The following is a 26,616-nucleotide window of genomic DNA, read 5'->3' as shown; positions in this document are numbered from 1 at the left end:
ATCAATTGTCTTAAGGAAAAACCGTAGTCTAATGATAATAAGAATATTGGCTTGTGAGGACTGGTTAAATTCCTCTTCCAATGAAATTTAATGTGAATTATATTATGGAAAACAGAGGCATAGTCTGACTTTGAGGTTTTCATAGTCTGACTTTTAAGACTTTCATGTTTTAGAGAAATATAACTTAAAAATATGGGAAACATTAAAATTTTCATCCATTATCTCAAACTTTTCTTTCCCAGAGCAGAGGATGAGAACTAGAAACTTAATATTCTATTGCTCTCAGTGATGTCCCACAGCTTTTCTCCAAAGCTGGAAAGACTAAAGACCGCAAAGCCAAGGTTGGCAAATTGGCAGAATTCAAATATTCAGCTCTTTTTCTGTCAGCTGGAGGGAAGGAGGGCCATTTGCCCTGGCTTCCAGCCCACCTTACTTCTGTAAGTAAGAGTGAGGCTGTGTTCTTCTTAAGTGGGGGTGTGTGTGCGTGCTAGTCACTTTAATCATGTCCAACTCTTTGCAACCCTATGGACTGTAGCCCGTCAGGTTCCTCTGTCCATTGGATTCTCCAGGCCAGAATACTGGAGTGGGTTGCCCCAGGGATCAAACCCGCATCTCTTGCATTGAAGGCAGATTCTTTACCGCTGAGCCACTTGGGGAAGCCCCTCTGAAGTGGGTGAGAGTGTGTAAAGGAGTCCTTTGGAGGTCTCTGATGCACTCAAGCATAGGAAAGCAAAAGCGGGAAGCACTTGATCCCTCTGCATCTGTGTGACTGTTCTGCTTAGATGCCACCAAGGAGGCATCTCGCTGTCAAAACATATGAGCCCCTTCATAATGTTAGTAGGTCAGACTTAGGATTAAACCTTGGCACTCCCCCTCTCTAGTTCTATGAACTTGGTTATTTAACTTTTCAACTTCAGTTTCCTCATATGCAAAGTGTGGATAATCATGTCTACCTCATAGAGAAGCTGTACAGATTACAGTCAAAATTCTAACGCATAATAAATATTCAAGAAATTTTCATCCCTTTTGCTTTCTCCTGTTATTCTGCCAATAAGATCAGAATTTCCTCTCCTACCTTAACAGTCTCTTAAAATGGGGGAAAAACAAAGAGATGTCATGATTTGAACATTTAGCAAATGCCTCAATTCAGCTACTACTTTATAGCCAGCTGATAGCCAGAATGAGATAAACTCTGCCAGGCTAGGTTATGTGTGGCACTTAAAATAGTTTCAGTTGTCTGCATACACGTATAAACTTATGTGTTTGACTTGTAATTACGAAGGTTATAGACCCTGTGCTGGCACTAAGGATACAGACGTGAATGTGTATGCCTTCAAGGACTTTACATTTTAGTAAAAGGTAAAGATGTATATATAGTCTGATTCAGGAGATGGGATGGAAGCGTGAGGCAGGAGCTAATGAGGTTGGAGCCAAAATGGGTTGTATATTCTAATGGGAGGCCACAGACTCCCATCCCCCAGAAGCCTGGCTTCTCCAAAATCTGTAAGTTTAAGAAATTATTAAAAAGGTAATGCAAACATATCTAAAATCCAATAAAACTGAGGGAGTAAAAGAGAAGGACGTGAACAAGCTTTGTCTGGGAGATGCTTGGCAAAGAAGTGGTATTTCGGATGGAGTAATTCTCCTTCATTCAAGACGTTATTGGAGCACTTTCTGTGTTCAAGGTACAGCAGGTTTTTATCTGCAATTTACAGATGAGGAGAATGAAGCTCAAGAGGTTAAATCCACAGGCTATAATGATCATAAAAGTTGTTAGACACATGTTACTAAGGGAGATTAAACCAATACTTTGAAGAGCTTTTAAAAAAAGAAGTGATGCCAGTCTGTTTCCCTGAACTGCAGAACTGTCAGCAGCCTGACGGAGCAGGGTAAGTGGATGACTTAGTGAGACCGATAATACCACTTTCAAGACTTAAAGGAATATTGTCTCTTCCATACAGACACATGTTTAATGAACCCATTATGATGAATCTCTAGGTTCCCTACCATTCTGGAATATTAGGTTAAGTTCTAGCTAGGAGTTAATTAGACTTACTGGACATCATTAACTATTTCAGACATAATGGAACCACTGTATGTTCTATAGCCATCAATTATTCTCTGAAGATGCTCAGCCTATTTAGAGTAATGGCTGTACATTAAGAAAATGTCACTCAGGTTGTGTTAGCAGAAAAGCAAACCATCTGCCTCTAAAACCAATTCTCTGTGATTTGTCTTTACACTTTTAATTTTTTGAACTACAGATTTTAAAAATATCTCTATGTACATAGGTGAGACAGACTTTCTATTTAAAATTGCTAATTTACATTTTAAAATAGGAACTCTGAGTAGGAGTATTATTATTAAAACAACATTTATATTATGCTGTTATAAAAGGTGGTTCTTGAAAATTTTCAAAAATTAAATTGACATATTGCTTTTTCATTTTCTTGAAGGCAGAAAGTCAGACTGCTTCTAGTTTTGATGTGCAGAGTACATGAAACTTTTACTCTCTTAGCAAGTTTCAAATATTCAACTCACTATGCATTATTAACTGTAGTCACTATGCTATATTATCACATCCCCATGATTTATTTTATGGCTGTACCTTGTGATCACTTTCATGCATTTCTCCCATCCTTTCCCCCCAACCCCCCCACTTCTGACAATCACTAGTATGTTCTTTGTATCTATGAGACTGTTTTTTATTGAATATTTTAGATTCCACATATAAATCAGATCACCCTGTATTTCTTTCTCTGTCTGACATATTTCACTTAGCATAATGCCCTCAAGGTCCATCCATGTTGCTACAAATGGCAAGATTTCCTTCTTTTTATGGCTGAATAATATTCCTCTGTGTATAAAATCTCATATTTTCTTTCTCCATTTTTCCATTGACAGACACAAAGTCCTTAAAGTTGTTTCCATGCCTTGACTATTGCAAATAATGCTGCAGCAAACATGAGGGCAAAGATAGCCTTTCAAGTTGGTGTTTTCCTTTTCGTTGGATTAAATATCCAGAAGTGGGACTGCTGGGTTAGATAAAAGTTCTATTCTCAGTCTTTTGAGGAACCTCAATACTGCTTTCCATAGTGGCTGCACCAATTTACATTTTCACCACAATGCACAAGGGTTCCCTTTTCTCTACAGCCTCAGCAACACTTGCTATCTTTTTTGATAAGAAGAGACGTCCAACAGGTGTGAGGTGAATATAACTGTGGCTTTGATTTGCATTTCCCTGATGATTAGTGAGGTTGAGAACCTTCTCATGTACCAGTTGGCCACCTGTATGTATGTCTCCTATGGAAAAAAGGCTTTTCAGATCCCCTGCCCATTTTTTAATTGGATTGCTTGGATTTTTACTATTGAGTTGTATGAGTTCTTTATATATTTTAGACATTAATACTGTATCTATGATTGGCAAATATTTTCTCCCTTTTAGTAGGTTGAGCTTTCATTTTGTTAATGGTTTCCTCTGCAGAAGATGGCTTCCTTTCCTGAACAGAGGCTTTTTATAGTTTAATGTAGTCCCATTTATTTGTTATGTTTTGCTTCTGATGTCTTTGCTTTTGGGGTCAAATAAAAAAAAATCACTGCCAAGTAAATGGCAAGGCGCTTTTTCTGTACATTTTCTTCTTGGGAGTTTTATGGGTTCAGGTCTTATGTTAAAACCTTTAATCCATTCTCAGTTCATTTTTATGTATGGTGTAAGATAAAGGTCCAGTTTCATTCTTTTGCATGTGGCCATCTACTTTTCCCTATAGCATTTCTTTCTCCATTGTATTCTTGAATTTATTGTCAAAAATTAGTTGATCATATATGCATGGGTTTATTTCTGGGGCTGTTTGGGTCCACTGATTTGTGTGTCTTCTTTTATGCCAATATCATACTGTTTGATTATTATAGCGTTGTTACATAGATCAGGAAGCATGATGCCCCTGGCTATGTTAAAATTGCTCTGGCAATTGGAGGTCTTTTGTGGTTCCATAGAAATTATACGAAATTATATGATTGTTTGTTCTATGGCTGTGAAAAATGCCCCTGGAATTTTGATAGGGACTGCAATGAATCTGTAGATTATTCTGAGTAGTATCGACATTTTAACAATAATAATTCTGCTAATGGAATGTCTTTCCATTTATTTTGTTGCTGCTATTCAGTCGCTTAGTCCTGTCTGACCTTTGCGACCCCATGGACGGCAGCACACCAGGCTTCCCTGTCCTTCACCATCTCCCGGAGCTGGCTCAAACTCATGTCCATTGAGTTGGTGATGCCATCCAACCATCTCCTCCTCTGTCTTCCCCTTCCATTTATTTTAGTCTTATTCAATTTCTTCTAACTATGTCTTACAGTTTTCAGTGTAAGGATCAGGAGATCCTTCACCTCCTGGGTTAAATTTATTTAGGCATTTAATATCTAGGTATTCTTTTCAATGAAACTGTAAATGAAATTTTTTTAGTTCCTCTTTCTGATAATTCATTATTAGTATATTGAAGCACAACAAATGTTTGTATTGATTTTTTTGTATCCTACAACTTCACTGAATTCACTTATTGGTTCTAACAGGTTTTTGATGAAGTTGTTAGGGTTTTCTCTAGGTAATGTCATGTAATTTGCAAACAGTAACAATTTCACTTTTTCTTTTTCAATTTAGATGCCTTTTATTTCTTTTTCTTGCCTAATTGTTCTGGCTAGGACTTCCAATACTATGTTGATAAAAGTGGTGAAAGTTGGCCATTTTACATGCATTTAATTCAATATACAAAAAAATTATCATTTTAATATGTCACCAACATAAAAAATCATTAAGATTTTTTACTTTATCATATTCAGTCTCTGAAATCTGGTATGTATTATATTTACACTTACAGCATATCTTAATTTGGACAAGTCACATTTGAAGTGTTCAAGAGCCAAAGGTTACCATATTGATTAGACAGTACAGCTCTAGGTTATTTAAACAGAAACCAAACTTAAGATTAAATGCTCTGTTTTTCCAGAGGAACATTATCTTTTGGATTAATTATATGGATACTGATTTTCATTTCACCTGCATAAAGGGTCTTTTACATTCAAAGTAAGCATATCAAATCCATTTGAAATGATTTCCTCTTATTATAGGAAGGAATCAAGAAACACTCAGATACTTAACATATGCTCAGCAGTGAGAAAGTGAGTCTTCTGCCCTTTGGGATGAAGGTTTAAAAATATGTAGCAGAAATGAAAAACAAACTGAAAATGCAAACCTAACAATGTGTGTAGTCGCTCGGTTGTGTCCAACTCTTTGCAGCCCCATGGACTGTAGCCCACCAGGCTCCTCTACCCATGGAATTTTCCAGGCAAGAACACTAGAATGGGTTGCCATTTTGAACTCCAGTGGATCTTACAGACCCAGGGATCAAACCTGCATCTCCTGTACTGACCAGAGGATTCTTTACCACTAGTGCTACCTGGGATGCCCTAGTAGAACATAAACCACATCCCGTAAGGAATATTGTGACTCCTTCCTGGACATGTGGCAGATAGTCCTCTAATTGTACCACTTACTCCAAATCATCACCTCTCCTTCCCACTCCTCTAAATGCCTTGTCTGATCACAGCTCTCTCAGATGAAAGAATATTGAGGGACTCCAGTTGCCTTTAATCTTCTTGCCCCCGACCCTACACATAATGGCCTGACAGTTAGGGCCCTTCATCGTCTAGTTCCTCCCCTATAACCTGCTTGCCAGCAGCCCGCGTGCTACTTACTTTCCCCTTAATAAACCTAAATGTAAGACTAGATACTAATAAATTCTTAGAAGAGAACATAGGCAGGACACTCTCTGACATAAATCACAGTAGTATCTCTAGACCCACCTCCTAATAAAAATTTAAAAAAAAAATTCCACAAACAGGGCCTAATTAAACCTAAAAACCCTGGCACAGCAAAGGAAACCATAAACAAAACAAAAACAACCCACAGAAAGGCAGAAAACATTTGCAAACAAAGTGACTAACAAAGGATTAATCTCCAAACAGCTCAATATTAAAAAAAAACCACCCAATCAAAAATGGGTAGGATCTGAATAGACATTTCTCCAAAGACAAACAGCCAGCTACAAAGCACATGAAAAGATACTCCACATGACTAATTATTAGTGAAATGCAAATCAAAATTACAATGAGGTATCACCTCATACAAGTCAGAATGATCATCAGAATATCTACAATCAGAAAATGCTAGACAGAGTGTGGAGCAAAGAGATAGAGATACACTCCTACAATGCTGAGATAGAGAAGAATACTGAGAGTAACACAAATAATATACTCAGTAATAAAAGGAATCTCCAAAATCATGTGGAGAGAGGAAAACCTCTTCTTTACTGAAGACTGTCAACTACTAAAGGAGTTAGCAACAGGAGCAGAATATTAGCAAAGCATCATTTTGCACCTTCCAATGTAATAACTAGTTCAAGTGAGGACTGCCACTGGATGCTAAAACCACTGAGTAAAATGTTGGGGAGCAAGATATTTACAGTCTCCAAGTAATACTACATGTAGTACCTTTAATTGAAAAAAAAAAGAAAAGGTGGCAGACAGATCCTGTGAACATCATCTTAACCAAGCAATCAAGCTCAGCATCACCAGTAAAATGACAAACTGACATGTGCCTACCGATACAATGCTGGGGTGAAAACATCACTTATTGTAATAATTTTTGCCAAAGAGGCTTCAGCTGAACATAAACACGGGGAAAGTGTCAGAGTAATGCAGACTGTGAAGCATTTGACAAGCTAGCCGGTCATGTCAAGAAAGATGGAAAAGAGATTTTTCTGGACTTTTAAGAGAGACTAAACTGACATGACAGTTAGACACAATGCATTTTTTTTCCCCTAAGTAACAAAGAGTACATTATAGGGAAAATTAAGAGTGTATTATAGAGTACATTATAGTCTATGAGTATAGACTGCATAACACTATTCTATCAATGCTGTATTTTTTTGGAATAGATAATAATAGCACTGTTGTTTCATAGGAAAAAATATCCTTGATCTGAGGAGATACAAGCTGAAGAATTTCAAGGATCAAATATCATGTATTCAGCATAATCTGAATTGGTTCAGAAAGAAAGTACACACACACACACAGAAATGGAAATACAGGAGAATGTTAACAGCTGGTAAATACGGGTAAAACAAGTATAGATTTTGCTTTATTAAATTTTTTCTTCAGGTTTGAAATGTTTCAAAATTAAAATTCCAATATTAAAATTTGGACAAAAATCTGGGAAACAGGCTAAGAACTTGTGGAGGAAAAGTGTTTTCATCTTGTTCCTTTGATTCCACCAAAGCTGAAGTGATGCCATTATAAGAATCAAAGCAAGAGACAGATGCTCACTGATTTGAAGGGCTTTAAAATAAATCTGAATGGAAGACAATGAATGCCACATTGAGGAAGAAGTCAGCTGGCCTTTGATACCTGCATCACAGCTTCTTGGAAGAGCCATAAGAAAGGCAGGTTCGAACCCTGGGTTGGGAAGGAGGAGGGCATGGCAACCCACTCCAGTATTCTTGCCTGGAGAATCCCCATGGACAGAGGAGCCTGGGGGGCTACAGCCCATGTGGTCACAGAGTCGGACACGACTGAAGCAAATTAGCACACATGCATGCAAGAGAGATGCAGAGTGCTCAGCCTGCTACGTGGGAAGGAGTCCTTCCTTTGTCAGAACCTACTGAAGCTCAGCAAGGACAACCTTTACTTATTGATGCAGGGGAACCTGAAAATTAACCTGAATTAGTCCCAGAACTTTTCAGCGCCTGGGCAGTGATAAGAGGAGACTTACTACTCATTGTTATGCAGGGCTCTGATAATAAATCCTTTCTTTCAGGATGTTATCTCTCAAAATCCTCATCTGTAAGACTCCTCCCAAGGTGAGCACTGGTCACCTCTCTATCCTGACAACTAATCCTTCCTTGAACTCAAATGACTAAGGAAGGGCTATTATAATTCTCTTTGAAAGTGGCTGCATTTATCTTCATCTCTCAGAAGTCACACATTCTCCTTGCCCTTGGATTAGAGCCTTCATTAGAAGGCTCCTGATGTTCAATTTTTCTCCCATCTCCCACATTTCCTGTGTCCTGTCTCCACAGCCGGCTGTCCGAAAAACAGATCAAGGAAATGCTGCTGCTTGGGGGAATCAAGGCTGATTAGGCCAGTTAGAAAAATGCCTCTCAGAATTAGGACTTTCAAATGCTCAGGCTTCTTCAAAATAAACAAAAGTTATCATTTTTCTTTGTTAAAAAGAAAATGTGTTAGGTCATTAAATGCACTAAATTCTTCTCAAAGGCCCCAGATTGCAGTTAAAGAGCCAAATAAAGCTATTTTTAGGGAAAAAAAATAATACTTTCTGGGTTTATGAAATAAAAGGGCCCTCCAAATCCATAAAATGTGACCTGTTTACATTCATTATTGGTGGCAAAATGAATGATCTGGTAGAACTGGCCCAAAATTTTTCAGTGTGAAGAGTCCACATCAGATTTAAATGTGCATGCAAAGAGGGGGACATTATCTGTCCGAAGGCTGCTCTTAGCTGATTTACTTTGCTCTGTTTTCCTTCACCTTCTGGGGCCCTGCCCTGCCACCTGTGGATGCTGGCGTGCCCCAAAACATTCACACAAGGGGGGAGAACGTTGGCTATATACAGCAAAGGTCATCCCAATTTGTTGCTGACCGGCTGTAGAACACTGGACAAGTCATTCTGTGCTCATGGCCTCAAGTACCAACCAAGAAAACAGGGTTGAACTTCCCACTGTAATATTCTAGGGCTTTTTCTAAAAGTTTCTCAGGTGACCTCAGCATCTATGTGCAAAATGCCAGTAATACCTGTCCTTGGTTACCTCTACCACAGCTGTTGTGAAGATGAAAGGGTTAATGTCCATGAAGGGCTTTGACTTCTCCATAAAGTATTGAAAATTTGTTGGATTATCATCATTTCATCTGCATGGAAGCACCTTTAAAGTGGCATTTGCTTCTATCCTTCAAATGTCAACAGAGATTATTCTAAGTCCATCAAACAGATGGAAATGGCATAGAAAAGTGAAGAAAGAAAAGAATATGTGAGGTAGCAAAGGATAATTACTTAACATCAATCTCAAACCTGCAGGTGACATCCACACAATCTATGCTGTTTTAGAATTTATCAGTCAAATCAGATAACCCTTAGTAGACTGACAAATAAAAAACATATAAACATTATGCTCAGGAAAAGGCATAAACACACTGGGAGGACTGTTACAGGATGCTGTGAGGGACGAGATGAGAAGAATGACATGTGTGGGGCTGGAAAAAGACAGGGGCAGCCCCCAAAAACTGCTCTGAAGGACATAACTCACTTGGATAAGATTCGATTAAACCAGTCTATAAACCAGCCTACTTACGTGCTCTGTGCTCGGCTGCATCTGACTCTTTGCAGCCCCATGGACTGTAGCTGCCAGGCTCTTCTGTCCATGGAATTTTTCAGGCAAGAATACTGGAGTGGGTTGTCATTTCCTACTTCAGGGGAATCTTCCCCACCCAGGGATCAAATCTGAATCTCTTAAGTCTCCTGCGATGGCAGGCGGATTCTTCACCACTGCGCCACCTGGGAAGCCCAGTGTATCCATACTTCATGCATAATGACATTGGTAAGAACTAGGATATGTGTTGTTCTAATTGGTGAAGGGACCTATTAACCTTATTGATAACCGTATAGATTTCAACTGGGGACAGTATGTAATGGTAGGAGGTAGATTAAAGCTGTCACCTTGGGTGTAGATAAACTGGTGAAAGTGTGGAAATCATAAAGACAAAGACACGTTTTGGCTTGTGACACTGGAGAGGACAAGGTCAGGGGTATCCATGCAAATAAAGCCAGGTGACCCCAAAAGGAGACGAAGGCCTGGTAGGGGAGCCTGGCGGGTTGCAGCCCATGGGGTCGCAGAGAGTCGGAAACCACTGAGCTACTGAGCACACACATCATCATGTATATTTAAGTTTTCTTGTTACTTGAAAACAACCCAAAACAAAATGGTACGTATTTTCAAAATAACCCATGTGTAGAAGGAACCTCTCCCTAAAGGGAAAAACAGGACCACTTTGGAGAAAGGTTTACAAATTCTGAACACAAGGTACCCTATTAGGTTACAATGAGGGTTTTGTTTTTTTGAATACCTGTAACAGTGTACATATTTACACATATCCCTATCTCCCACCCCCAATACACACACCAACATGTGAAAAGAAAACTTGCTATTATTTTCACCACCTAAGAATGAGAAAAATCTCTGCATGTATACACTGATAAATCTGAGTAGTGAAGGGCGGCTGCCGTCAGAAGTGGGTTCTCCCTCTGTGGCTGGCAACACTTAGTTAAATGAATCTGAGGGCTCTGAGTCCTTGAGTGTGCAAACGGTGTTGAAGCTCTGATGAACCACGTCAATCTCTCTGAGACTCTGGCTCAATCTGGATAACTCTGCTAGACCGACTGCTCCCCTGGGGCCCCGCTGCTGATGAAATGTCTGCTTCCCACAGGAAAGCATCTCCCTTGCTGCCTGGCTCCCGGCATCCTCTCAGGCCCCGCCCTCTAGATTCCACGTCAACTGCGCTTCCCTGGGACCGCCTCCCACTGCCTGCTGTGCTCTTCCTACCAGGGCATCAGTACACTCCCCATCAACTCTAGTGAGAGGTGATCTTCCCGATACCTCTCAGCTTGAACCTCTTGTGAGACTTGAAAACGAAATCCCAATGGTCACAGTGGCTTTTCACTGCCTTGTAGAAAAATATTGACAGAAACAGTAGATAGGTGTTTATGATCAAAGCAGAGTTCATTAGATTATGTGGCTATTTTTAGAACAGAATATCAGTTAGTGAGAGTCTGCCCACTGTCTTTTAGGAAAAACCACACTTACATCAAATGTTTTATTACTAACAGAAACGATTTGTTATGGTGAGGGTAATGTAACAGTGTCTTCTTTGTCCATAAGTGTACAAATGTATACAGCTTTTCTAATAAATTTCATCATGACCTATTTCCATTTTTAATTTCCTCTCACTGATACACAATGATATAATATTTCACATTAGAAAGAGCTGGCATCTTACTATATGAATATTCTAATGAGTCTGAAAATATTAGCCATTCTTAAAAGCAAGCTACTTTAATGCACAAGTAATATATTCCCTCCAGCTCTAGTTGTAATAATCAATCCACTTGTCAATATTCATACCATGGATCCCTTCCTGCTGGCAGCATGAACTTCTCTCCTTTCTTGATGAACTTGCTTTGCATTAACTATTTGCATAGAAAGGTTGCATATTATATTATCCCAGGCTCAAATTTAAGACTTTCTAGTTGGCATTTACTGTATCAGTGGAATTTGGCATGTTAAATGTTCAAATGTCTTTTTCTCCCCATCAGGTGTATGACTTGGGCTGACTTCTTTTATCACAGCATTTCTCATCTGGAAGGGCCCATGTCTATGATCTAGTTCAGTGGTTTAACACAGATAAAAACGAAGCTAGCTAGCTGCTCGCACTTTGACCAGGTAGGACCCTAGGCTCAGGGCTTTGTCCATTTGGCTCTGTTGTTGCTTAGTCGCTAAGCTGTGCTGTATCTATAGGAAATGCATTAGGTAAAAATTAAGTTGAAAGGCAGCTAATCTACATTCACTTTTAATATGGGAAAGTTATTTCATGGTATAGAAGAAGGCTTAAATGCCAGGGCTTTTATCTGTAATTCTAAAAAAAGTGATCTCTATCATTAGAGAAAATGGAAAAAATTAATTTGTAAAGAGTGGCTGTATTTTCAGCTATCAGAATGAAAATTAATGTTTCAAAATATCTGACATCAGGTATACCCAAATCAGATGACTGTAACATTTTTCTGTAAAAAAGGGATGGAGAATGATGATTTTTGGTTATATTAAAAAAATCATTCCTCAAAACCTGAGTTATATAATTCTTATAAGCTAAAGTTATATCAAAGCTGCAGGTTAAGAAGTGATATTTATTTGGCATGATACAGCCAAATTTACAACAATCTATTTAGTAAAAACAATCATTGCTAAAAAACTGAATTATTTTTAAAAACTGTTAAACCATAAGTATATACATATAGAAGCAGCTTGAGAATATCTTTTCTGTATTAGTAATTAAGAAATAAACAAACAATCCCATATATTCCCTGCTAGCATCTAGGCTGACAGAAAGATACATGCCTAGTTCCTCTGATGCCATCTGGCATCTAGCTGGTAAGAGGCCTCACCAGTAGGCCCCTCTGATTCTGGTCCTGGTTGTGCCTTGCTGATGAGCAGATCTAAGCTCATCTTAGCTCACTTTGGTCCCATCAATAGTAGATGGAGCATCCCAAACCACCCTCTTGATGGTTGCAACTGTGACTTCTCAATTTTCTGCTTTTGATCAGACATTTGTTTTTCCGAGAAGCAATCTGGGGCAGTAACTATCTCTCCCCATATTCTCCCTAGAACATCTCAATCATCTTGAAAAACATGTCTGATCTGAGCTCCTGTGGTCCTCACTCACGAACGCTCACTAGGATGCCTGTGATGCCCTCCGACTACGGGCAGATCCCCAGCTGCAGAGATGATGGACATGATCCTCGTGAGGCCTCTGTTTTCTGCACTTAGTTGAGCTTTTCCAAGGAGTGACTACAGAGTGGCTTCTCCTTGGGCATGGTGGCTGCCTGATGGATCTGGAATAAGGTTTGTCTCTGATGCTGGCTTTAGGGTGGCTTCACTTCTGAGCAGTGGCCAGCAAGCCTCCTGTGTCACAGTCACATTCCATTAGTGCTAGAATGTCCCACGTTCTATTTCCTGATAGACATGGCAGTTTCCTTTCTTTGAATCAAAGGGGCATTTCCTACAGAATGCATTGCAGGACTGTGGACTGGTTCTGAGTTGCTGAAGGCATTAATCTGAACTGATAAACTCTGTCTCTTTTGGCCCTCATTCCACAGAAGTCTTATTCTTCCAAATAAGCCCAGAGATACAGACAACCTAACCCAGTCCCTGTTTCCCTGTCAAGGAATGAAGAAGCCATCTTGGCAGACTGTCTTTCCTTCGAAACATCCTATAAAAGATGTGTAGACTTTCAGCTGGGACCAGGGATGAGCATCCTCTAGATCCAGGTATGAAGTCAGGCATCTGGACACACATCTGTCTCTGATGGATGCCCTGGTGGACTTCTTCCTGGCACCCTCCTGGGCATTTTTCCCAAAAGAGTGATCGATCTCTTCTTGATTCAGGATTTAAATGTGCTTCAATGTTCTAAATAAATGCTACTTTGTTTTCTACGGCTGCTATTTTGGTAGATCTTTTTATGCTGCTCTAATATTTTAAATAAAAAAGGGACAGATTTTTTAAAGTTTTGCACAAATGCAAAATGCTTTTTTAAGCAGTAATTAGTCTAGTATGGCTCTTATAATGTGCAATGCAAGAATGGTGATGTGTTTATTTAGGACTATTTAAGATAGCTTATGGGGCCTCCCTGACAGCTCAGTTGGTAAAGAATCCGCATGTAAATGATTTTATACAACATGGAAAAATATGTAAAATCTAAGTAAAAAGGCTATCTTTACTCTAAAATAAAAGGCTCATATATTAATCATATTGAACCTTATTAGAAGATACCTACCAGAGTTGGTGATATAAGCTCATGACCCTCAAATGCAGAGTTGTAATGCACCACTAAATTAATATACTGGTACATTCTGCAGGCAGAGACATTAAATTTTTAACAGTGCAATTGACTGCATGTAGTTCCACCTTCAAACATGACACTTGTGAAAAATTGCAAAAGCCATGCTCCTGGTATGTGATATATGTTACTGGTTTCTAAAGTACTAAGATAAAAAGATCTACTTTCTGTTCTGATTTAGCAAAAACCCAGTCTCCAAAGAGATTTACACAGTCTCAGCAACAGTCAGGAGATCACTGCAGGAAATACAAAACACTACACTGTCTTCTGAGTTTCTCCCGTACGGCTAATTCATGACATTTGGAGTTAAAGAGATAATATAATTACAGTGGGGAAAAACTGTCCCTTAAAGCCCTTTTTAAAAAAGAGTATAGTAAATTTCTGTTGTGTTGATTTGATTGCCATTTTAGGATACCTGAAATATCTCTTTGTACGCCTGTCATTTTTTTTTTTTTTTTAAATTTTTATTAGTTGGAGGCTAATTACTTTACATCATTACAGTAGTTTTTGTTATACATTGATATGAATTAGCCCTGGATTTACATGTATTCCCCATCCCAGTCCCCCCTCCCACCTCCCTCTCCACCCGATCCCTCTGGGTCTTCCCAGTGCACCAGGCCCGAGCACTTGTCTCATGTACCCAACCTGAGCTGGTTATCCGTTTCACCCTAGATAATATACATGCTTCAATGCTGTTCTCCTGAAACATCCCACCCTCTCCTTCTCCCAGAGTCCACAAGTCTGTTCCATACATCTGAGTCTCTTTTTCTGTTTTGCATATAGGGTTATCGTTACTATCTTTCTAAAGTCCATATATATGTGTTAGTATATTGTAATGGTCTTTATCTTTCTGGCTTACTTCGCTCTGTATAATGGGCTCCAGTTTCATCCATCTCATTAGAACTGATTCAAATGAATTCTTTTTAATGGCTGAGTATAGAGTATAAACATTTTAAAAATATATGACAAAGGCCAGTTACTGTCATCTACATAGACATTCATATGCTTAGTGATGCAAAAGACTAAATTCTTAGGGGTACAGTGGGGAGCTATATGTAGAATTTGAAAAAAATTCTTAGAATTGCACTTGTGTTAAGTGTAAAATTTATTGTGAAAATCAGACATTAAGAGTGATCTTTTCATGTTTACAAAAATGAGTCATGAGCTTTACAACGGTAAGAAACACTGGAATAAGCAGGCATTCAGTAAGAATGCTTGAAAGAGGGTTACCCTAATCCATTATTCGTTGTGGTAATGGACTTGCTGTGCTCCATAGTAGGAGACTGACATTATAGCACATGCTGGCAGGACGCCTGTCTGGAATTAAGGGTGCAGTGTTATGTGCAAATGTAAAGCCTTGGTGCCATGAACAAAAAACTTTATGAAAATGAGGTGACGGATGCTATTTTATAATTATGCGTAGAGCTGTTCTCAATTTGTAGAAGTTAGTCTGCCAATTTGACAAATTCCACTGAAAACCAGGAATCCCTAATTGTTTACATCATGCAAAAATACTTATCTTAAAAACATTAATTCTAAAGTTCGCTCATTACTCAGAATCATGGAAGCCCAGGAGAGACGAGGTTTGTTTTGCTCTCCATTGTACTGCATAGTTAGCAGAGTACTGGGTCTAAGGTGGACTTATTATAAATATTTATTGAATGAATAAGTGAATATTTATTGAACGAATAAATGAGTTTCTGAATACAACAACCAACATAAAGACTGAGAATGACTTCGGTACTGATCCAGAATGACTGTTGACTGGGAATTTGGTGTCTGTTCTACAAACATCCACTCGGGTCCCAGGGTCTAGGTATCAGGTAATGCATCCAGAAAGCCAAGACACAGACCAACCCACACTCCTTTGGTACTGATGCATCCTGAGGATCTTTTACTGACTTCTTTTCCTAGAACTCAGCATTTCTTTACATGGTTATGATGACTGAAGCATGCCAACTCCAGGTGTTCCAGAACTTATTTAACATTGCTTCTCGGCCACCTGAAAGGTGAGTCCAGAAGCACTAGAGGGGAACATGGCCAGAATCCTGTTCCCGTTATTTCCCTTTCCAGCCTTTGAGTTCATGTCATAAAATACCACAGATCCACGGACAAAACTTTGAGAAATGTGCTTCTGATAAACGAAGTGTTGCGTTAAGCTTTTCATTTTAGCACAACGTTTATGTAGAAGTTGTGGCTCTTCCTAGCTGGTATCAAGGTGTTTCCCTCACTAGATGTAAAAAGCACTTTCTCCATGGCTCAGTGGTTTTACTACTGGAGGAAACATCCCATTAAATTTTCCCATCAGGCAGTAAGGAGAAGAGAGATTCATTATGTGAAGAGAGGCAAGGTAAAGGTTTACTATATAATCAATCAGTGGTAATACACGCTTGTTTCTCCTATCAGAGAAACTGCTCCTCACATGTCTTAAGGGAACAAGGGAATTTCTTCAACAGTAATCCTGAAAGTATGCATATTCTGATATAACATTAATCATAACATTTATCATGCAATACGGTTATAGATCTGTAAGTTTAAATTCCCCTTAAACTCTTGTAAGCCTGAATAGTCAGTATGAATAGTAAGTTTTCACAATAGGTTTATTATGGTTTTATACAGCTCTGTGGAGTCATTAATGGAGGGTCTGGGTTAATATCCTGCATTATTTGAACTCTGTGATTCTAGATTTGAAGGAGAAATTTGCAACATGCCTGATGATGGGGAGGTCTTAGATCAGTGAAGATGAGAACCCTGGACTGGAAATCAAGTCTCAGGTAGCGGAGACAGCCCTCATCCTCCCTGGGGTCTCAGTTTCAGTCTCGCTAGGTGAGCTCCTAAGTCTCTATGTCCTGAGACATCAGGCCTGCTCTTCCACTTACATGGCCTAGGTTTACCTTATGCAAGGCAGGAAATGATGTGGTTAAAAGAAAAAACAAAAAAATCTTTTCCTTTACAGTACAGCTTGAATTTCCATTAGTTCCTAAACTGTATGCCTATAGATTTCCTTATGCTTATACCATTACTATTTGCCGGGTCTCTTCTGTCTCTTGAGTTCTATCTTAGATGGTAAAGCATCCGCCTGCAATGCACTAGACCCAGGTTCGATACCTGGTTTGGGAAGATCCCCTGGAGAAGGGAATGGCAACCCACTCCAGTACTCTTGCCTGGAATATTGCATGGATGGAGGAGCCTGGCGGGCTACAGTCCATGGGGTCACAAAGAGTTGGATATGACTGAGCAACTAACACACACACAAAGGAATGACAGATTCTAAGCAGCAGGACCTTTTAAGTTTCAGAATGATAAAGTGGTGAGAGACTGAGTATACAGACAGACAATGGAAAGACCATATGTAAATAGAATCTCTGACATACAACCTGCAAAAACTTGCCCAAGAAGCCAACCTCGTAGCTATAGTAACTAGCCCAGGAAGTCAGACTGCTGTATCTATTAATAATCCAGGAATCCAGGAAGCCAAACAATAATTTCATAACAACTGAACCCAAGTATCTAAGACTTGATCAATAACTGACAAATTACCCAATTTTTGTCCCTGTTTTCAACTTTTAGACCAGCCAAAGAAATTAAAATATTGGAGGATGGAGGGGAATGAGAAGTGCTCACTACACTGAGAAGGTAACTTGAGACCAAAAAAATTAGGCAGGACGCTCCATATAATTGATGGATCAGTTTACTGTAGGGTGACTTAGAGGCTAAGATGGGGCAGACAATGTGCAGAACCATTCGAAGCTGCACTCTGTACCACCAAGGGGCCATGGGGACAATTTCATGGTTATGGTCTAGGGGTATGTGCTTGGAAACAGGAAGCGCATTTCTAGGTCAAGATTTATGAATGGGTCACCAGTCCTGTGGGCACTGGCAATATATCAGCAAAGGTTTTTGTCACTGTCTGGAGACCAGCAAAGCATACAGGCCACCTGGACTTAGTGATTGTTAAACAATATCTATTAACTACAAAGCCCGTGACAACAGAGACATGATTTATCACACAGTCCTAGGTAGGGTCAGTGGAAGGACAGGAGGAACTGTCTGGGCCCAAGATGGTGTCGGTTATGTTAACAGCTATACATCAAACATGCTCCTCTAACCAATTACATAGGAGAGCCCACTTCTAGCTAGCTTGGCCTGCAGCTTCTCCAGGCCAAGACTCTAATCAGGGTGACTTCAAGTCTTCCACTTCCCACTATAAAGCCTGCCTCCTCAGCCTGCCTTTGGGCCACTCTGCAAGTGACTATAAATAAGTAGTCACTCTTGTTCTCATTTGGATTGCATTCATTTATTTCCACAGTGAGACTAAGACAAAGAGAAAGCACTCGACTTCTGCAAGGTCCTCTGTTGAGGCAATCTTTCTTTCTTTTCTCGGTCAATCATTTTTAATTGATAACTACTATTTAAAAACTTCCACATACTCAAAACCTTCTACACTATACCTTGTATTATCCACTCTGAGGATATGATTCTATTTCAACTTCTTAGGGAAACAAGCCCAAGAAGAACTGCCTCAGCATCTTCTCAGCATTCACTCCCAACAGCTATAGTTTCATTCAGTCAGTTAACTTCTCCCTTCCCCTAGTTACCATGGAGAAGGAAACATCTCTTCTGTCTGATGCTCTGGATCCCACTGTCTCCAACCAGCTCACACTTTGACCTACTGATTACTGAGCACGTTCTCATTTCTTCATATTCTTCCCATCTCTTCCCTTCTTACTATGATCACCAAGATGTGTTCAAGGCTCTACCATCTGAAACTCTGTCAATCCCTCTCTGACTCCAAGCCCCTTGCAGCTCTCCATCTGTCTCTCTTAAGCACATTAGCGAACAGACACTGGTATTCCTTATCTGTTCTTCAATTTCCATTCATTTCACACCCAGATGCAATGGAGGTTCTACTTGTTACTTCACTGAAACTGTACGAAGATCACCAATGACTTCTCCCCTTAAAACAATGTGTATTCTCAGTGCCTACTTCTCAGCGTGGCTGACCTGTGGAAGAAACTTGTCTTCCTTGATTTCTTAACTTTAAAAATAGTTCAGCATTACTGAGCTGTGAACTGGCTTTAGCTGTAGCTGAATTAACTTACACAGTCCTTGTAACAAACAGATGAAGTAGGCGGTGTTATTGTTCTTGAAATTACCTGATCCATCCCAAGATCCATCCTTGCCTTTTCCCTCTGAAATAACAACAGGAGTAGACAGAAAAAAATACCTCGACAGACCCAGATTTCTGCTCATTTCCTGGCACATGAATAAGAGCTCAATAAATGTTGAGTATTCTTCTTCTAGCACCCAAAGCCATGGTATAACATGGAGTGTACTAATACATTTTGATTAAGTGAATGTGCCCAGAGAGGTCAGAATAGTGATGCTTAAATAATTATTTCTGCTGGGAGCTATGGCCTGCTGGGGCTTTAAAGGCAAGGAGGGCATTTTTCTTGGACCAGGAGGCCGCCAGAGGCCTTTACCTGGTCACATTGGTCTTAGAAAAGAATAGGAAAAAAAATCTCATTTTTCCTTTCTCTGTGATATGCACCTACTCATTTCTAAAATGGCAAATTTATGAATGGTGTTACTTGGTAATCACAGTCATCTTTTTGAGAAAAGGATTTATCTTTATCTCATTATGGCAAATATTAGATTATAGGTGTGAAATGAAGGGGGGAGAGCAGTTAAGTCTTTTTTTCCCTATTGTTTACATGTATAAATATTGAAATTCATAAGACGTAACTTTGAAAATCTGCTACTATAGGAAAATAAAGTGTAATTAGAGTTGAATAAAACAAAAGGGGAAATGAGAGCATCGACTTCCTGATTTACTATCTTGCCTTCCCTCCCACTGGAATCAATTTACAGTGGATAGGAAAGATCCAGACAGCAGGAGGAACAAGGGGTTGTTAACACAAATTATAAGGAAAGGAACTCCCTTCGAATTTCAGGAACTGAGCCAAGGGAGAAAATTAGAGTGGGAAACGATTTACACCGCACCATAATAGTACTCACGTCACTGCCTGAGCTCCTCAAAAACCCCTAATCAAATAAAGGCATTAGCATTTATTGTCTTTCTGCCTAAATATTGTTAAATGCTTAGGAAAAGTCCCCAGAAGACAGTTACCAGTTTGCCAAGAGGTCCCAGGAAGAACTGCTTGCCAACTGTGAGATGTATTTCCTTAGTGTAAGAGCAAGCGAATATGACAGGATCCATGCTGTTACAGACACTGTGTTACTTTAATGATGCTGCCCTCACGGAGAGAAAATTATACCAAGAAAAAGAGTCAGGAAGAAGCAAACAGTTCACTGGATGCTGACATTAAACAAAGGATGGGTTTCTGGCTCGAAATACAATACAGGCAAAAATCTGGGAAGAAAAGTATAAATTATTTAGATAAGAGGAGTTTAACTCAAATGTGGAAGGGACAGGGAGCAAAATCATCAGATAAACTGCCCAAAGCAGGAAACCTGCGTGGCTGTGATATCGTTTTGGAGCCAATGGCGCTCATGAGGGTATTCTGAAATTGTCATGAAAACTAGCTGGGAGCACTCCCACTGGCTGAGGTGCTGAATACTAACAGACAGATAAACAGAACCCCTCCCAACAGCAGGATTCTACATTTTATCATTGTTGCTTTTCAGTTGCTCAGCCGTGTCCAGCTCTCTGTGACGCCCATCAACTGCAGCACGCTAGACCCCTCTGTTTTCCCCTACCTCCCAGGGTTTGCTCAAATTCATGTCCGTTGAGTCAGTAATGCTTCTAACCATCTCATCCTCTGCCATTAATAGTAAATATTACTATCTTATCATCATAACTGAGGATGGATTCATCACTGGGAAAAAAGTTGAAAGGTTTTGTTTATTCCAGTGAATAATTTAAAACATGGGAAATAGAAAAGTAAAAGATCTGAAAGATCATAAAACCAAAAAGTCCTTAAATTCAGTATTGAAAAGGGACTTCAAAGCTACATTTGAGCAAAGTGGGAACAAGAGTTGATCTCTGCTTGGAGAAGACGGTGAAGCATCAGTGACTCAGCCCTCCGTGGGAAGAGGGTCCCGTGAGTCATGCAGGAAACATCTCAGGGCACAGGGATGGGGTTCTGTCTGCTGCACTCAGATCACTGAAAAGGATGGTTCAGTCATGCTCAATAATGGGGTACTTTTCAGAGATTATCCTTTTACATACTGTCAAGATTAACAAGGTGAAGTGTGGGCTAAATTAGGATTATACAGACAGATGGATTGAGACATAGTGAGTACCTTCCCCAAAGAGGACTGATCAGAGGCTTTCTATAAAGACACTGAATATTGCAAGGTTCTGTCCTTGGGACTATATCCATTCAAGTCTGTATCATCATCTTGGAATAAAACCCAGAAGATCAATCAGTGGGTGACAAAATACCGAGGGAGGTAAACTAAAGAAGGAAGCGAGATTCACAATGATCCTGAAAGTTAAAGTTAGGAGCCAAAAGCAATGGGGAGAACTGTGTACTTTAAAAGCATGAATTTTATGGTATGCAAATTAGTTTTTTTTTTTTTTTTACAAAAGCTACTATGTAAACAAATGAACAAACAAAAGCAGTTACAGATGTTTAACTGGAAAATGTAAAGCTTCATATTTGAGTTAAAAGAAACCTTCCTCCTGGGCAGGAAAAGCTCCACTGGTAATAATAGTCTCTGGGTGTGAGTGGACACTGAGCTCAATTAATGCGGACAGCATGCTCCGCTGGTCTGAAGCTTCCTGAGAACCAGACTCACCCCTGATTCCTCAGCACCTTGTGTCATGTGCGCACAGGATAAAAGCATAATGAATATTTGTTCCACATGTTGCTTAAAAATAACCACAATAGCCAAAAACTAATGCAACTTTAAGTTACAAAAACTTAAATGTAGGAGTTTCTGTCTGTGCACGTGATCAGTTATTTACCCCCATGGCGCCCTGATGGAGAAACATCACTTCCGAGAGTAAATTCTCCTGCACAGGAGGAGGTCACCCCGCTCTCAGTCAATTACAAGAGGCAGGAAAGCAATAAAACAGAAGATAAACGAAGATGGGGCGCTTGCCACAAGTCAGCGGGAGGAAATGGCCTTCTGAGGTCTTTATTTGTGGACAGACTTCGAAGGGAGCTGGCTGTTTATCTTCCACAGTTATGGGGTGTTTTCTGGGCCAAGACTCCCCAGATAAGGCATGTTTCCTGGGGGCCTCAGGAATTAACATCAGTAAGAGACTCTATTTCTATTATTGGTCATACAAGAGACCTAGAAGTTAGCAATTACCATCTCTAGCCTTGAATTTCCCTAAGTTGTAGGCTTTTCTAGAAGGGCATTAAAAATAATCTCAAAATAATGCAAACCCACAGTCAAGCAAACAGCCCTACATCACTTTCCAAGCCATAATTCTCTCTCTTATTTTTCCATATTTTAAGACCTGCAGCCAGAAGAACTTCAATGGGAGACAGAGAGGTGAATTCTATGTGAGATGAACCAAGCCTCTATCATCTTGGTATCACTCTCAGAAATATTCTAGCTGAACAAGTGGGTTGATAGTGTGTGGCCATATGCACTTGTTTTAGATTATCTTGACAAGTCCAGTTAGTCAGTCCAACCAAGTCAGCTCAGAAAAAGGAGTCTTATGAGTCAAAATAGAGGATTTCAATCAGGTTGGGTTTCATAGACCACAGTTTGTATTGGCCTGAGACTCATGGAAGACAGTCTTAATTACGTAGTCCTGAAGATATGAAATATTTAGTCCAAGTATGGTTTGAGATTTAAAAACAAAGCAAAGGAAGTTAATACCAATTTGTAGTAGGTGGGACTGAAGAAAGCTATAAAGGATGAATCGAATAACTGTAAGTGAATTCATGTAAGAAAGTGAATGCATCCTTAAATTCTTTAAAATGATTTGTTTATACAAAGAATTCAAATGACCCATTGTTTATCCTGCTATGTAAATCCTTTTTCTTTAACTATATAATGAAAAAGATTTGATGAATAACTACATGTTCCAAATTAGTAATATTGTATTCAAAGAATCATTAAGCATACCACTTTCAAATGTAATAATAAGTATTAAAAGTTACAAAGTTCTTTATCCTGGCTAGTCTTCAAGACTTATTTGAGATGAGAATACAGACTTTTAATTATTATGCATGATACATTCTTCATGTATCTGCCTTTGAATTTGAGAATTGGTTTGAAAGTTTAGGGCAAGAAACTGTGGTCTATTCAAGTCTCTCTATGTATCTGAGTATACCATATTTAATATCCACAATATGTTCCCTGCCTCTGGCTGCTCTGTCTTTCCCTAAAACCTACTACTCATCTTAGAGCAATTAAAATGTACAATGCATCACTCACTCTGCTTTCTTTGAAAAATGTGTATCTTGGCTGTTGGGACACAGGGAGAAGAGATGGGCCCTTAGCAGCTCTGTAAGCCTGTCCCCATTTCAGCAGTATTCCACGACATACACTCAAATGTCACCACTAATATTTATGCTTCTGCAAAGTGACATTTTCTTTCAAGAGACAGGATTGATGGGCCTAGAAAGAACCAGATCAAGCAAGAGTTGTATTCTAGACTATTAAGCAATAGAAAACCACTGTATAAATTTTTATAAGGAATGACTGGATGAAAGCAGTATTTTAGGAATAGTTGGCAAATATAGGAAGAGTAAATATAGGAATTGGAATAGGATACTTTTGCATTTAACTGACTATATGTTGTTGCTCTGCTGAGGCAACTACTAATCCTTTGTAAGCAAAAACCAGGCTTTAGATTATTACTCCCACAGCACTGAGCTATTTATATTGATATAGTCAACTGCTCATGTGAGAAAATGATGCCTTGAGAATGTCCAGCTAGTGTTAATGATGGTCAATCTGGGATCTTATGATTAGCAAAGCAATGATTTCAGTTCTTGTCGCCAAGGCAGCTTCATTCACACATTTCTCCAACAAATATGCTCAAGTACCTATAGCTGTTACAGAGGAGGAAATGGCAGCCCACTTCAGTACTCTTACTGGAAAAATCCCATGTGGTCACAAAGAGTCTGACATGACAGAGCATGCACACATACATACATCTACACCTATTAAGTGAACATTGGCCATTTTTTTTTTAAAACAGTAAAGATGTTCCTATAACTTGATTGCATTTTGAGTAGAAGAATTAGGGGATGAAGATGTGAAGGCTAAACCTATTGTATCTGTTCCTGGGCTAAGACTTTTGATGTATGAGTTATGTAAAAACTAGAGGGTTTTTTTTTCTCCCCCAAATGTTTCACTGGAAGATTTTATAGGCTGATCTAGATTATCTTACTGCTTATAGCAGAGGCTTTCTTGGGTACAAAATGTGGTTCAGAGTTGCAGGACTCTTCATCCAGAGCAGAGTCTGCCCCCTGACACACCTGTGGCCATGTGACTTTTAGCCAATGATACGTGAACAGAGAGGACGGTGCACCACGTCAGAACACGGAGCCTGGGAGGCTCGGCATGTTTCTGTTTGCTATCTTGAGTGTCTGGCACTGTGCTGAGAAGAATGTGCGGCACTAAATCCAGAGAGAGATGTCAGGAGCATGGCCATCCAGATGCCGCACCCATCTATTTTAAGAGGCAGAGCAGTGACACAGCAGATGCTATGAAACAAGTCGTTTCAGATTAGCCAAATCCCACCTGAGCTGTAGCTGCATGAGCGAGGCAAGGGGCTCTAGCTGTAAGTCACTGAGTTTTGAGTATGCAACACAGCATCTTTGGGCCAGCAGCTCATGGCTGCAGTGGCCAAACGTGGATTAGAATTGAAGTGTGCAGGCTCTTTATTCTAATGTGGATTGTATCTGTCACTCTTCCCGCCCCTGCTACCCTAGCTATGACACTTACATATATAACTTAAACTATGCACTTTTGGTGCCTTTTTTTTTTTTTTTTTTAAGCAACTTATAGTTCTTGGTTTAACTGCCTTGGCTTCCCTCTGCCTTTTGTACTTTTTGTTAGTATGTATATATTTTCCTATATTTTGGAATCTCTTTTTTCCATCTGTAGGGCATTTTTTTCCTTCTTTTCTTAGACACCTAAACTCATTCAAATAAAGATCTCTTTATTTAACATTTCTTTCCTCCTTAAGAGCTTTGTTGACTTTGGGGAGGGGCAAAGGAACCACTGATGATAATCTGTTACCCTCATTCTTATTTTTGTTGAACAGTAGCCAAACCAGGTTATGACAATTTAAAAATACCTCTAGAACTTGCTGTGTATGTTTTTTTTTTCTTGTAATAGAAGCTTATACATCAGAATGTGTGAATGAAAATGCAAAGTTAGAAACGGATCCCATGAAGTGTTTGGATAGTCTGACAGCTGCAATTTTTCAACATAAATTACTGCACTTAGCTGCAAAGCCTCTGTCATAGGGAGACAGGACACTTCCAAAATTGCCTGCTGCCCTCTTTAGTAATAATCTGAGTTTTCACAATCTAGATATCCCATGATAAAAGACACCTCGATGCACACAGATGGAAGAATTCAGACTTTATGTATATCCCTCAGAGTATGCACATGCTACTCTATTCATCTTCCCCCCTTGTCTAGATGTGGCACAAGATTATTCAGGCAAGAAGATGTCGGCAGGAGAGGAAGCTTAGCAGCAAACAGGCGAGCCTGTCCACTCTCTCGCTTTCCTATTTTTTTTTTAATTTTAATTTTTATTTTTTTTCCATTTATTTTTATTAGTTGGAGGCTAATTACTTTACATCATTACAGTAGTTTCTGTCATACATTGAAATGAATTAGCCATGGATTTACATGTATTCCCCATCCTAGTCCCCCCTCCCACCTCCCTCTCCACCCGATCCCTCTGGGTCTTCCCAGTGCACCAGGCCCGAGCACTTGTCTCATGTACCCAACCTGGGCTGGTTATCTGTTTCACCCTAGATAATATACATGTTTCAATGCTGTTCTCTTGAAACATCCCACCCTCGCCTTCTCCCAGAGTCCACAAGTCTGTTCTATACATCTGAGTCTCTTTTTCTGTTTTGCATATAGGGTTATCGTTACCATCTTTCTAAAGTCCATATATATGTGTTAGTATACTGTAATGGTCTTTATCTTTCTGGCTTACTTCGCTCTGTATAATGGGCTCCAGTTTCATCCATCTCATTAGAACTGATTCAAATGAATTCTTTTTAATGGCTGAGTATAGAGTCTCGCTTTCCTTTTAATCAAAGAAAAGACGACAGAATTCACTGTTAGCCTCTTACTAGTGCCTTCCAACAGCATTAGGTAGGGGGAACTCTTTTTTCTAGCGTCACACCAACAAATTTATTTTAAAATGGACAACACTTAACATGTGTTCCTCAAGGCATTATCATTTCTGAAACAGTATGGCTATGTGTCTTTACTTAAGAGATTTTTAAGGACTAATTTTTCTCATTTTTTAAAAAAAGTATCAACCCGCCCTTTAGAGCTATTTGAGATGCACCATGACACAGATGCAAAGTTTTGTAGGCGTGCATGCTCAGCTGCTAAGTTGTTTGTCTGACTCTTTGCAACCTCATGGACTCTACCGCCAGGCTCCTCTGTCCATGAAATTTCCCAGGCAAGACTACTGGAGTGGGTTGCCATTTCTTTCTCCAGGGGATCTTCCCCACCCAGAGGTCAAACTCACATCTCCTGTATTAGCAGGCAGATTCTTTACCGTTGAACCACCTAGGAAGTCAGATGTTTTGTGCATATTAATAAGTCTAGTTTTGGGGGTGTATTAATAGTTGAATTCTGGTGACCTTTCAAATAAAGTAGGATGGGCTCACACCTTGTCCTAGATCCATGTAAGTCAGAAGCCTAATGTCTCTCCCTGCACCAAGCTGCCCCTGAAGAAGTAAGTACCTG

General features: G+C 39.5%; 1 protein-coding gene and 1 long non-coding RNA gene across 5 annotated transcripts in view; one reads left to right on the top strand and one right to left on the bottom strand.

The window, feature by feature from the left end:
• Positions 1-13,328, top strand: part of LOC139032976 (uncharacterized) — an 89,609-nt gene extending 76,281 nt beyond the window's left edge. The window contains exon 2 of the long non-coding RNA XR_011485598.1: positions 12,504-13,328. This is a non-coding gene — a long non-coding RNA (uncharacterized lncRNA). The remainder of the gene's footprint in view (positions 1-12,503) is intronic.
• The window catches only part of TPK1 (thiamin pyrophosphokinase 1), a 366,723-nt gene that overhangs the window by 13,752 nt on the left and 326,355 nt on the right, over positions 1-26,616 (bottom strand). The window lies entirely within an intron of this gene.

This window comes from Odocoileus virginianus, chromosome 1 (genome assembly GCF_023699985.2).
Source record: "Odocoileus virginianus isolate 20LAN1187 ecotype Illinois chromosome 1, Ovbor_1.2, whole genome shotgun sequence".
Lineage (NCBI taxonomy): Eukaryota > Metazoa > Chordata > Mammalia > Artiodactyla > Cervidae > Odocoileus > Odocoileus virginianus.
This window is presented reverse-complemented; position numbering and strand designations above follow the sequence as displayed.